Source organism: Primulina eburnea, chromosome 8 (assembly GCF_022965805.1).
Source record: "Primulina eburnea isolate SZY01 chromosome 8, ASM2296580v1, whole genome shotgun sequence".
In the NCBI taxonomy this organism is placed as follows: Eukaryota; Viridiplantae; Streptophyta; class Magnoliopsida; order Lamiales; family Gesneriaceae; genus Primulina; species Primulina eburnea.
The window spans coordinates 17,005,543-17,019,747 of record NC_133108.1 but is presented as its reverse complement, the minus strand read 5'-3'; positions in this window follow the sequence as shown (position 1 = coordinate 17,019,747).

Here is a 14,205-nt window from a genome sequence, read left to right as displayed (position 1 = left end):
CTGCATGACAATACCTATCAGCCTACCAGATTGGTAATGAGATAGTTTCAGTCAGGACAGTATACAGTGAATACTACAGGTTTCTAATAATTTTGAAGAAATTCGAAGGAAGATGAAGATAGTTCAGAAAGAATAGATGTCATAAACCAACGTCGGATGATGATGATTGGCATTTGAGGTCGAGGATTGAATATGTCCTAGATTGAGAGCAACAGATTTAATGATAGTTGGCTGTATGAAGTGGTTTATACGGATATTGTATAACCCACATGGCATGATTGATTTTGTCAGAATTAATTTAAGAAGTATTATGATAATATACTTCATGAAGTCTTATTCCAGATTTGAAATCAGAGGTTGATACAAGAAAGAGATTTCAGAATGGATTCACTAAGATGAGAGTTTGATTTAAACTCAGTTATACATTTCTTCTGATATAGTTAAATTGATTGTTTGTGAGTTCGAGGACGAACTCAGATCTAAGAGGGGGAGAAATGTAATGCCAGAGATTTAATTATTGTAATCAGACGTTGATTAATTAACATAATTGAGGTTATAAGAACTCAAATGACGAGGCCGGGTGTCGTTGCATGGTTAGCCAAGAATTTGGACAGAACCTTCGGGGCTCGAGCGGTAGAAAAGGACCGCCCGAGCGCCAATACATCACAAATTAATGTCCGGGCAGAAGATGTGGTGCCCGGGCAGTAGTTTTTGACCGCCCGAGCGCCAACGGGTAATTCGGAGACAGAGCGCCTCGCGCCCGGGCGGCAGATCTTGACCGCTCGAGCGCCGAGCTCGCGCCCGGGCGGAATGTTATTACCGCCCGAGCGCCAACCGGCATTTGGAAAAGGGTGACGCGTTTCTCTTCATGCAACGTGTGTATATATATATATATATATATATATATATATATACTTACATGCAAATCCATCAGAAAGGAGAAAAGGAAGGAAACGAAAGGGAGAGGAAAAGCCTTCGAAGCTTGTAATTTGACTTGGCGAGAAATCCGTCCGTCAGATTTTAAATCTGACTTCAGTACTGAGTTCCTAGCGACGACAGCTACAACTGGACGTAAGTTTTGTTACGTTTTATAGTGTTTTGAAATTATGATGTTGTCAGAATTGAATATGATTCAGATATGATGTTTCTACTATCGTAGACATTATAGAATTGAAGACAGATTAAAGAACAGACTGTTTCTGTAATTCTTATAATTTTTGAAAGATATTGACTGAGATTCTATATCAGATTGTGTTAGTATTCATAATATGAATTGTATTGACACAGATTATGAGTTCCAGTATTATATATGCGATGTTCAGATTGACGGGGTTATTAAGATTGTATTGTTATGCCGTCGAAACATCAGTATTGATTTAGATTGATCAGATATGATATTGATTGAGATTCATTGTTATATTGTTGACTTGGATCAGATTGTATACCAAGTTGAGTATTAATCAGAACAGATTCTGAACTGAGATATATACTGATATTGTATTTATGTAATTTGTCATTATCAGATTGATATGGACAGATTCGACTTCGAGACTTCGTCTTCGTCAGACCGGGACGACAAAGGTATAATTCATGTGATATTGGGGAAGACATAACTCAAATCAGATCTCATTTGAGTTTCCCAATAAAATCACATACTTGATTACTGTTTATCTTCTGATATGATTATGATTTGTTTATAGACTTTATATTCAAATCTTTTGAAATGAACATGCTTTGTTTACAGATTGTTATACATTGCATTTGAGATAGGAAAGTTTGACAGAAACAGTCAGACTTCTAGACGTTCGGTGTATCGTTACATAGGAGCAGACACCGCCCTATTGTAGATTATTCGATACAGCTCAGACCGAAGTCTAGGAATAAGACGTACAGTCACCCCGAGTGGGAGGGTAGGTGACAGCCAGTGACGTCTTATTCACACCGGGATCCCTAGAGTTATAGTTGAGTCGAGTCTAGACATGATTTGACTAGAATTGCATGTGTTTATGGATGTGGTTTCATAGACTATGAAACCCATTGTTATTGCTTTCAGTCATGATAGCATGTTTTTATGAATTGATTTGAGTAGCATGTTTAATTGAGTTGTGTTGCATGCTTATTTTGAGTTGATTTCATAGATTATGAAATCTATTTTTTTAAGTTTATTCATGATAGAATATTTCATGATTTACTTTATGTAGATACATGTTTACCATGTTTTATACTGGGATTTATTCTCACCGGAGTTATCCGGCTGTTGTCTTGTTTTGTATGTGTGCATGACAACAGGTGGGGTTGGATCGGGGTCAAGAAGATGATGAGAGAAGACGAGTTAGCGTGGTGATTCCGGACTTATTGTAGATTTGGTTTATTACTTGAACTTAGTAACCGAACCTTAGACTTAGATTGTACAGTATTGTACTTTTATACTGAAATGTATTTTATACGGAGATGTATATTATTTAGATTCCATTACCTTCCGCATTTACATTTTAAAAAGAAAAATTTTTAGACCCTATTTATCAGAAATGATAATTAAATTCCAACGATGATTAAGAAGATGATTAGCGTCCGAGTCCCCACATACTGTATTAAGATTAGGATATAACGGATTAATTTATTTTTCTCCATTAAAAAACCAATTGTAGTAATCCGGTAGAAATCCATAACGACCGAGATGTAACTTGACGGCACTGTTTTCCAAACCGGACCGGACCGGCCGGTCGGACCGGTTCAACCGCGAACCGGCCTCCAGACCAGTCCGGAGATAAGGAAAAAACCGGAAAACCGGTTTAACCTGAAAAAACCGGTTAAAACCCGGTTAAAGCGGAAAAAACGGAAACCGGAAACCGGTTAAAACCCTGAAAAACCGGAAAAACCGGAAAAGTGGTGTTTATTTGGATATTTGTTGTAATTTTAATCTTAAAAATTAAGTAAAAACTATAAAAACATAAATAATCAATATTTTACTATTTTATTTATTATATAAAATAAATAAAATATTAATTTTATTGATCCGGTTCGACCGTTCGGTGGAACCGGTTGAACCATTTTTTAAGGCTTGACCGGTTCGATTAACGGTCCGGTTATAAAAACACTGCTTGACGGTCTTCATCTAAATATATTTTGTTCTGAAATTTTTTTTATTGCAAGGACAATGAATATTTCCATTTAATAAACACTCAGGATGATTAAGTGCGAATGTTACAAAACAACTCTACACCAACACGATATTCAGCCGTTAGAAATCCATTCTCCAAACAACAATACATCCAATTTCTATCGTTATCCACTTTATCTTACAAAATAATAAATAAGATATATTTTACTTAATCGATATCATTTACCAATTAATTAAAATTAAAAAAAATTAAAATTCAACAACATAATTAGACAAATTTATTAATTTTAATTTAATGTTGACAATTTATATAGATTAAATTATATAATATTTTTAAAAACAATTTAAACATGTTATATATTATTTAATTTCTAAATAACATGCAATAAAAACAACTAACGTGTATAAATCTATATATATATATAAAAAAACAACTTACAAACTGATCGTAGAAGACGTCGGAGTACTGTGCATGTGCAAAAAAATCAGGTGGAAGATGACCTGCACTACAAGCTAACAAAGTTCATGATATATACCAACACTCAGAAATTTCCAAGAATTGAAACGCAAAAAACTTACCCTAAAATCAAAACTAAATTCGTTCAAAAAGAGAGAAATTTATCACATGTGTAAAGTGTTGTGTCGAGGGAAATGGACTGGAAATGCGGATATTTATAGACAATTGACGACGGTTTTTTCAAAAATGCGACGGTTTTTAAATAAACGGTCGCTAGTAGCGATGGATTAATTCTATCCATCACTGATCTAAAATAGCGAGGGTTTTTCTTACATTGTCACTATATGTAGCGACACTTAATAATTTTTAAAGTAGCAAATTGAAGGTTTTTCTTACATCAATATTGAAGAATGTAAATAAATATTAATTCACATGTAAGTTGTTTTAATTCATCAAAATTATTAGGTATAAATATTATTATTTTTTAAATAATAAAAATTAATAATCGAGTAAAAAAAATTCATGAATAAGGATAAAATCAAATGAAACGTATTAAATAATATCTTAAATTATTTGAGTTTTTATTCATGTTTTATAATTTATTAATTGAAGTTTTGCATATATTATTTTTTTTGGAAGTAAAATATATTAGTGTAATTTTTCCAAAGTTGGAAAAATATTAATTAAAAATAATAATTTATCACAATTTTTATTATTCATAAATCATCAATTTTAATATCTAAATTAGATAAGAATGGATGAATTTACGAGTTAATACAGATCATAAAAAAACAAGTAAACATAAATTGATAAGATTATTAGTTTAATCTTATGCTTATCATATAAGTATGTTAGACTTAATTTAATTGTGGTGATGAGAATCAAAACCAATAGACCGTAATAGCTAAATCAGAAGACAATATAAAAGCAGAAGCCCTTGTATCGCTTTAACAAAAGCAGAACTCGACTTAGAAAACCAAAAGCAGAACATAGCTTTAAAAGCAGAACTTAGCTTAAGCATAATTAACTCAACGCCTTTTACTTGATCGTTACTGTAACGTACCGTACTTTTAAACTATTTAAAATTTGCGGAAAAATAAAAATTTTCTTAAACGAGAAATAAACTTTCAAATTTGTGATAAAATAATCTATTCGTCTAACAAAGTTTGAAATAAAAACAAGTACCAACCAAGTTTGCGAAAGTAAACGCTCAAACAACGTTAAATAGTTTCATAAAATCATCGTATTAAAATCGTCATGCATAAAATCTTAAAACTTGAGTGGTCCTCAGGTTTAGCCTCCTACTCAGTCCAAGCCAGCTCCTTGCCCCCCACCCCTAGTCTTCTCGACATCTACCTCACCTGCATCGATCAAATTTAGTGAGTATAAAGACTCAACACGTATAAACTCGAAGTAACAAGTACTACGTAATAAAACCACATGCATCGTTAAAATAGAACATATATACTTGAATTTAAACTTGAACTTGCATACGTACATACATACATAGACGTGCCATGAACATAAAACTTTTCGTAAATATGCTAGCTTCATACATACTTGAGCATACGTAACATCATTTTGCGTAGAGGCATGTTTCAAAGCAAGTGACCCATACATAAATACGCTTGATCAAACTACACCACAGTACTGGGCTGACAGGGAAAATCCATTGTCACATACATGAGATCCCCGTTCATGCTTTAATGGGTGGATTGGTCCCTGGTCATGCTTTACTGCTTACCAATATTGATCTAAACCCGGTCATGATTTACCGGGGTGGATTGGTCCATGGTCATACTTTACCGCTTCCCAATCCCATACATGATTTGGTCACAAGACATTTAGCATACCTCCAAAAACTTAAAAGTGTTTTCTTTTGCACGTCGAACATACTTACTTGGCGTTTAGGGATTCGTCAGATCTCGCTTGGGGCCACTGCTGTACATACTAACATGATCACATGCACTTAATATTTCATAGCCTAGACGTAATCGTTGTGCTCACCACCCGAATGGCAATTTCTTATGACAATTCTAAAATAACTCGTGACTTGACCTCGTTTAATCAATGTACTAAACTATGACATCGACCCCTGGAACAAATCCTAATATGATGTGTTAACATTTCCCAAAACATAGGAGACATGAACCTAAATAATGATTTAAAAAGTCATGTTCAAGCGCCTAGGCGCTAGGAGCTAGCGCCGCGGCGCTGCAAATGCCGCAGCCTTAGCGCTACGGAACCACAAGGGTAGCGCCGCGGCGCCAGGCTTGCGAAATTCAGGCGTTGCGGCGCTAACCCTACTCAAAATCGACCCCAAATGTACAAATTCGTTGCAAACTCTAATCCACGCCTTACTGACTTGAACCAACACCTTGAGAACCATCCTAGGAGGCTATGGTAGTGATTCAAACTCTCAGAGATGCCCCAATACATGATGCAAGTCATACAACGCCCTCAAACTGTGAACACGACAATTCGACACCAAAATGTTTCCTAATACTTCTAATGCAACCAAGTGCCTATTGACACGAGACTAAGCACCAAAATTTATCTCAATATCATACTCACAACTTAAACACAGCAGCGATCCTCCAACGGTTCCCAACGAAGCCTGCAACAAATAGACTCCAAGAATTCGTCAAGAACACATTTTCAGAAAAATACAGTTCGAGGAGTCCCACAAAAACGATCATAACTCACTCATTTCTTATCCAAATATTTCGAATTTACTGTCAAATCGAAGGTAAAAAAGTTCTACGTTTTATACGTTGAAGGTTTTTCAAGATAAGCGACCAAAAATTTACAGCACACGAAATGACAGCAGACACATTCTTAGATCTGAAAATTTCGATCCAAAAAACATCTCAAACGTTTTTGCTCAAACGTTTTGTCAACATACATGGATTTTTACGCATAAAAACATCACAACATATAATATGACTAGATCGACACAGGAAAAACAGAATATACATGCCTTTTTTATATTAAAATTACTGAACCGACGATACCGAAGCGGGAACGGATGTGAGGGTTGATCCGGGAAGATCGTGGAACGATTTTATTGAAGAAAATTGACGAAACTTGCTGGAAAATTGCAGGGGAGAGGGGCGGCTGCTATAACCTCTAAGAAACCTAGTTTGCTCTCAAAAATCTGAAATGTGTGTGTGGTGATGGTGTGTGTAAAAACGTGTAAGTGTGTGTGAGTGTGTGAACATGTGTGTGCGTGATTAATGAGGGGTAATTAGTGAGTTAATTGACTAATTAAGAATATTAGTAACAAATAAACTCACTACATAAAAAAATACTAATACCTTACTAAAATACTAGCAATTAATTTTAAAATAAAGCACACAAGTGTTTAAATTTAAAAGTTTTAAAATTCTAAAATTACTTAAAAAAATAATTTAGGCTTTTAAAATGCTAAAAACTTAATAACTCTTTTAAAATGCCCCATTTTCAATTTAAAATAAAATACCACATTGTAAAATTGCCAAAATCGTCGCCGATCTCTTTTCCTCGATCTCGTATCGAATAATCGCATGAAACATGAACTCAAGAAAACATTTAGCGTGCATCACATAAATAATTTAAAATAATGAAAATTAATAGGTCATGCATCGCTATAAATCATTTTAAACATAAATAAACAATTTAACAATTAAATAATGCATAGGTTTTATGTGTACTGAATTTGAGATCTACAGTTACAGTCTTAAATGTTACCGTTACTTTACCTAGTACTAGCATTAATTGAATTATTAATGTTGTAGAAAGACATTTAACGCTCCTTACTAGTTTTGGTATGAAACAGGACTGATTACTTTGAAGCTTTCTGCAGGAGCCTTTTTAGGTATTAAAGCTGATTTTACTCAGGAGACTCAGAAGCTGCTTTTGATTATAGAAGTTGGACTCAAGTTTTATATATATATAAAGGTCAATCCTTTATAGAAAACAACGTTATTATCATTATCAACACAACGATTTTTCCAACGTCAATTTGATCTATCATCAACTACTACTTATCTTCAAGCTCAACTTACAGAAAAGTAGCACACGCTTTATTCTAAATATCCGATCTTTTGATGTCATATTGTGTTGCTGTTGTTTCGTAATCTGTTCAAGCTAAACATTTTACTACATATTATTGAGAAGAGTTTGTAATTTGGAAAATAGTCTTTTCCAGAACTTTATTGTAATCGTTTACATCGTGTTGAGAAACTAAGAGTTTCAGTAGGCGAAGGATAAGCCCTACTGAAGTGGGTGTGTTTAAGTGTTGTACTGTAATAACCAAAGTCTTTTAGTGATACTTTCTGGAAACAGACGAAGGGGAGACGTAGAAGATTTTATCTTCGAACTTCCAGAAACAACCACTGTCCTATTGCCTAATATTTTATTATTTCACCCCATACCATCAGATCATTTCCGCACTTATTATTGTGATCTGCTTTTTATACATTCAAACAAGATAAGCTATAATCTCTAACATTATTCTAGCACCCTTTGCAAAAACGTCCAACAAAGGAACGAGTTTATTACCCTCACCCCACCCCCCTCTAAAGTCCATATCGATCCTCAACAAGTGGTATCAGAGCAGATTTTTCTTGTTCCGAAAATTTACGACAGATATGGCACACTTCAAAAAAGTACCCATGTTCTCAAAAGAAGATTTCGATGACTGGAAGATCCGGATGCATGCTCATCTTGCAGCCCAAGACGATGAAATGTGGTTTGTCATCACATATGGTCCCCTAAAAACTTTAAAGCCAAATACAGCTATTGCTGTTATTGACGGGGCACCACAGATGGTTGAGAAGCACAGAAGTGAATGGACACAAAAAGAAAGCTAATCTAGACAATGTTGCGAAGGACATTCTCTAAAAAACACTTGATAAGAACACTTTTAGCAAGATCAAGATGTGTTCTACTCCGAAAGAGATTTGGGAAAAACTCATCCAAATCTGTGAATGAAATGAACAGACCAAGAAGAACAAGTTGTCTAATGTAGTATCCCGATTCCTAATTTGGATTAATTATTTTCGGTGGGATCGGAAGGACCGAACCGGGTTCGGATCGTCCGATCATGGTTCGGATCGTCCGAGCCAGATGTCGGATCGTCCGAGCCAGGTGGCTGGACCCGTGGCAGACATGCAGAATTCGGATCGTCCGAGCAAGGGTTCGGATCGTCCGAGACAGGTGGCTGGACACGTAGAACGCATGCAAGGTTCGGATCGTCCGAAGTGGGTTCGGATCGTCCGAACATTGGCTATAAATAGAGGCGCGAGGCTTCATTTCTTACTCGCCATTTCAGAACGTTCCAGAGCGTTTTAGTCGTTTCTGAGAGGTTTCTAGTCTTTCCCGAGGTTCAGGCACTAGCAGGGAGCTACTGGCTTTGTAGCGGAGCTGTGCTCTAGTTGGGAGCTAGCGGCATCAACGGGCTAGCGACGGACGAAGGTTTGGAATTGTATCATTATTATTTCAGGATTATCTAGTTAAGTCTGGTAGATAAGTTTTAGTGATGGTTTTCACTTGATGAATAGGCTTGGAATAGACCTGTTTGTCTGGTTTTCCAGTGGATTAGGATTGCAGTGATAGAGGTACTAAAGTACTATCCGAGATATCCTGGTCGAGTATACATTCTTATATGTGTTGCATGATTATGTGGTGCATTGATATATTTCATATGATGCATGCTATTATGTCACGCTGTATGATGCATGTTGCATTTCATGTTGAGCCGTATCTCCTTCGAGATAGCCTTTACTGTTGAGCTGTATCTCTTTCGAGATAAGCTATATCTTGTGGGGCCGCTCAGCCCTGTCTTGTGTTGTGGACGCATGGGCACCGAGAGTACACAGTGGCCGACGGGTCCGGAGGGCTTCGGTGATCCGGGACATTTTAGGTCCACGTCTGTTCTTGTAGTGGATGCAGTGACCCAGAGGAGTACCGCGCGGCACTATCCACTTGGCGCCTCTAGACTGAGCATATTGAGATCCTTTGTTACTCCTGTTTCTTGACTACCCTGATATCATATCATAGCATGTGCATTTCATATAGGTTTGTATACTCATGCTTTTGTACTGGGCGTTCTTATCGCTCATGTCCTCGGTTTTGTTTATCTTGGACACCCCATTCCCACGGGGCAGGCCTCAGGTTGGACAGCTCAGGAGGAGGAGGAGGAGGACGTTGAGTAGCTGGTTGGTTTAGTTCTTCGGTATCTTTTTGATTCGATATGGTTGTACCGTATATTTCATTTTAGTTGAGTTGTCCTGGATTTTCGATTGGGTTGTATAACTATCTTTTGGTGACAGTTTTCCGCCTTTATTTCTGATTGTTTTTAATTAAGTTAATCGCATGCTTAGTTCTTGATTAGTAGGTGATTCTGGAACGAGTCACTACATTTATGGTATCAGAGCATGCTTACGATTTTGGGATATAGATTTCTGTTTTGGGATTTTCGTTGATCATTTTATCATTTTCCCCATTCTATCTTGTAGCGATGGCTGACCACTTTGGTGATGAGAGTAGTCAGGGAAGTGTAGGTCGTTGGGGTGACCAGGACGATCGTAGGCGTCATCGTGAACATCGTCATCGTCGGGATGGTCCTAGGCGTTTTGATTTGCACCGTTTCATTCAGATGGGGCCTAAGCCTTTAGTCGGCGGTGAGACTCCCGATGTGCTGAGGATTGGTTAGAGCGCATGGAGAGCTGTTTCCGTGCATTCCAGTGCACCGAGGAGCAGAAGATAGAGACCCTTAGTTTTCTTCTCGAGGGCCGTGCGCGTAAGTGGTGGCGATCGACTTCTGCGCCGATAGTTCAGTCCCAGGGTAGGGTGACTTGGGCCGATTTTCGTGCGGCTTTCATGCAGCTATACTTTCCTCCAGCCCTTCGCCAGGCAAAGACGATTGAGCTCCTGAACCTTAAGCAGGGTAGTATGTCTGTTGATGAATATCAGCAGAAATTCTTCGAGTTGTTACCCTTTGCTCCTCATATCAGTGGCAGTTCTGAGGCCAAGTATGACCATTTCCTTCAGGGTCTTAACCAGGAGATTTTTGATCGAGTCACTGTCTGTGATAATCCTACTTCTTATGATGGGTTAGTGAACCGGTGTCGCCAGGCAGAGATCAGTCTCCAGCGTGGTAGGGCTATTCTTTCTTCTAGACCTCCGAGTACTTTGAGCCCTCGATCTCAGTCTTTCAAGAAGTCAGGTTCTTCTTCTTCTGGATCTGGATCACGGTCTAGCGGTGTTTTTCGCTTTGGTAAGAAGAAGGTTTCTTGTGTGCATTGTGGGAAGAACCATCCATCGGAGCAATGCCGATCAGCCGCGGGAGCTTGTTTTCAGTGCGGAGAGATGGGTCATATCAAGAAGAATTGTCCTCAGTTGCGAGGTGGAGCAGGATCTGGTTCCGGATCTCAGACGACTGTTCAGCAGAGGAGGCAGGGTCAGGCAGTGGGTAGTTCAAATCTTTGACCTCGTGCCCAAGGTCAGGTTTTTGCGCTGAACCAGGATCAGGCTGCAGATGAGACAGAGAGAGTCATAGCAGGTACTTTTCGTTTATGCGGTATTCCTGCTTTTGTTCTTATTGATACCGGAGCATCACATTCATTCATCTCTGCACGATTTGTTAAGCGTCATAAGTTACCGTATGTTTCTCTAGACGTCATTCTTTCCGTTTCTACCCCGATGGGTCATTCGGTGTTAGCTAAGCGTCTAGTGATGGGTTGTCCGTTAGATTTTGAGGGTAACGAATTGATTGCGAATCTTATGATCCTGGAGATGGAAGATTTTGATTGTATTCTAGGTATAGACCTATTGACTACCTACCGAGCTACCGTGGATTGTTACCAGAAGCTTGTTCAGTTTCGTACGACTGAGAGCTCTAGTTGGTTTTTCTATGGTGAGGGAGCGCGACCTCCGATGCCAGTGGTATCTGCTCTGAAAGCCTGTCGTGCTTTAGAGGCGGGCGGGGAAGGCTACCTCATCTATGCGATTGATTCCTCCACAGGTAGTGTTAGTATAGATGATATTCCAGTGGTTTGTGAATTTCCTGATGTTTTTCCAGATGAGATTCCTGGTTTTCCTCCGGTTAGAGAGGTGGAATTTGGCATTGAGTTAACGCCAGGGACTGCACCGATTTCTCGTGCCCCCTATCGTCTTGCTCCGTCAGAGATGAGAGAATTGAAGCAGCAATTGCAGGATCTTCTAGATAAAGGTTATATTCGCCCGAGTGTTTCACCTTGGGGAGCTCCAGTCTTGTTTGTCAAGAAAAAGGATGGATCGATGCGATTGTGTATTGATTATCGCCAGCTGAATCGTGTGACGATCAAAAACAAGTATCCATTACCTCGTATTGATGACTTGTTCGATCAGCTTCAGGGTACCTCTGTTTACTCCAAGATTGACTTGCGATCGGGTTATCATCAGATGAGAGTCAGAGATGATGATATTTCCAAGACTGCATTTCGTACTCGATATGGGCATTACGAGTTTCTAGTTATGCCATTCGGATTGACGAATGCGCCAGCGGTGTTCATGGATCTAATGAACCGAGTCTTTCGGGATTTTCTGGATCAGTTTGTTGTGGTTTTCATCGATGATATCTTGATTTATTCTCACAGTGTGGAAGAGCATATCCAGCACTTGAGGATTGTGTTGCAGATTCTTCGCGAGAAGCAATTGTATGCTAAGCTGAGTAAGTGCGAGTTCTGGATTGATCGTGTAGTATTCCTTGGTCATGTGATTTCCAAGGAAGGAATTTCTGTGGATCCCAGCAAGATTGAGGCAGTGCTGAATTGGTCACGTCCTACGACGGTGGCTGAGATCCGTAGTTTCCTAGGTCTGGCAGGGTATTATCGTCGCTTCATTGTGAATTTCTCTCAGGTAGCTAGACCATTGACGCAACTTACTCGGAAGGATGTTCCATTTGAGTGGTCATCTGAGTGCGAAGATAGTTTCAGAGAGCTTCGTCGACTTCTGACTTCTGCACCTGTTTTGGCATTACCATCAGGATCTGATGGTTTCAGTGTTTACACCGATGCCTCTTTTCAAGGCTTAGGGTGTGTGTTGACGCAGAATGATCATGTGATCGCTTACGCATCCAGGCAGTTAAAACCTCACGAGGAGAAGTACCCTATTCATGATCTAGAATTAGCTGCTATTGTGTTTGCGCTAAAAATCTGGCGTCATTATTTGTACGGGGTTAAGTTTGAAATTTTTACTGATCATAAGAGTCTGAAGTATCTGTTCACTCAGGCTGAGTTGAACATGAGACAACGTCGTTGGATGGATCTACTTAAAGATTATGACTGCGAGATCAAGTACCATCCAGGTTCTGCGAATCTCACAGCCGATGCTCTTAGTCGCAAGGTGAGAGCCTCTGCACTTCAGACCAGTGCTATGATTAGTACTATCCAGGATTGTTGTTCGTTGGGATTTAATTTCAAACATCGGAAAGGTATGGAGAGCATTCTTGTTGCTACCATTTTATCTGAGCCAATTTTGTTCGCTCGGATTCGAGATGCTCAGATGTCTGATCTCAAGACTCAGAGATTAGCTCGGTTGGCTGGTGGAGATAGTAATTTCCATTATCAGTCTAATGGTCTTCTGTGTTTGTCTAATCGGGTTGTAGTACCAGAGGATGATACTTTGAGGGAAGAGATCTTATCTCAGGCCCATCGAAGCAAGTTGAGTGTTCATCCGGGAAGCAATAAGATGTATAAAGATTTGAGGACACGATTTTGGTGGAAAGGGATGAAGCGCAGCGTTTATCAGTTTGTTTCCAAGTGTCTTGTTTGTCAGCAGGTTAAGGCAGAGCACCGTCGACCGGGAGGATTATTGCTGAACTTACCTATTCCTGAATGGAAGTGGGAGCATATCGCGATGGACTTCATTACTCACTTACCATTGTCTTCGAGGAATAGTGATGCTATTTGGGTAGTGGTGGATCGACTCACCAAGTCTGCTCATTTTCTGCCATATAACCGTGATTTCACTTTCGATCGTATGGCTCGCTTGTATATTCAAGAGATTTTACGTCTGCATGGAGTGCCAGTCAGTATTGTTAGTGACCGAGATCCTCGTTTTACCTCACGATTTTGTGGTAGTTTCCAGTCAGCATTGGGCACTTCACTAAGTTTGAGTACGGCTTATCATCCAGAGACCGACGGTCAGACAGAGAGGACTATCCGTACACTTGAGGATATGATGCGAGCTTGTGTTATGGATTTCGGACCCGCTTGGCAGGATCATTTGCCTTTGATTGAGTTCGCGTACAACAACAGCTATCATCGTAGTATTGGTATGGCACCATTTGAGGCGTTGTATGGGCGACGTTGTCGTACTCCATTATTCTGGGACGAAGTTGGGGAACGACATGTTGAGGGACCGGAGTTAGTCCAGCAGGCTATTGATAAGGTTGCAGTAATCAAGAAACGGATTAAGATCGCTCAGGATCGACAGGCTAGTTATGCGAACACCAAGCGGCGACCTCTTTATTTTCAGCCAGGTGAGAAAGTGTTTCTCCGAGTTTCATCTTTTCGCAGGATTTTGAGATTTGGTCTCAAGGGTAAGCTGTCTCCGAGATTTATTGGTCCATTTGAAATATTGGAAAGCGTGGGAGATTTGG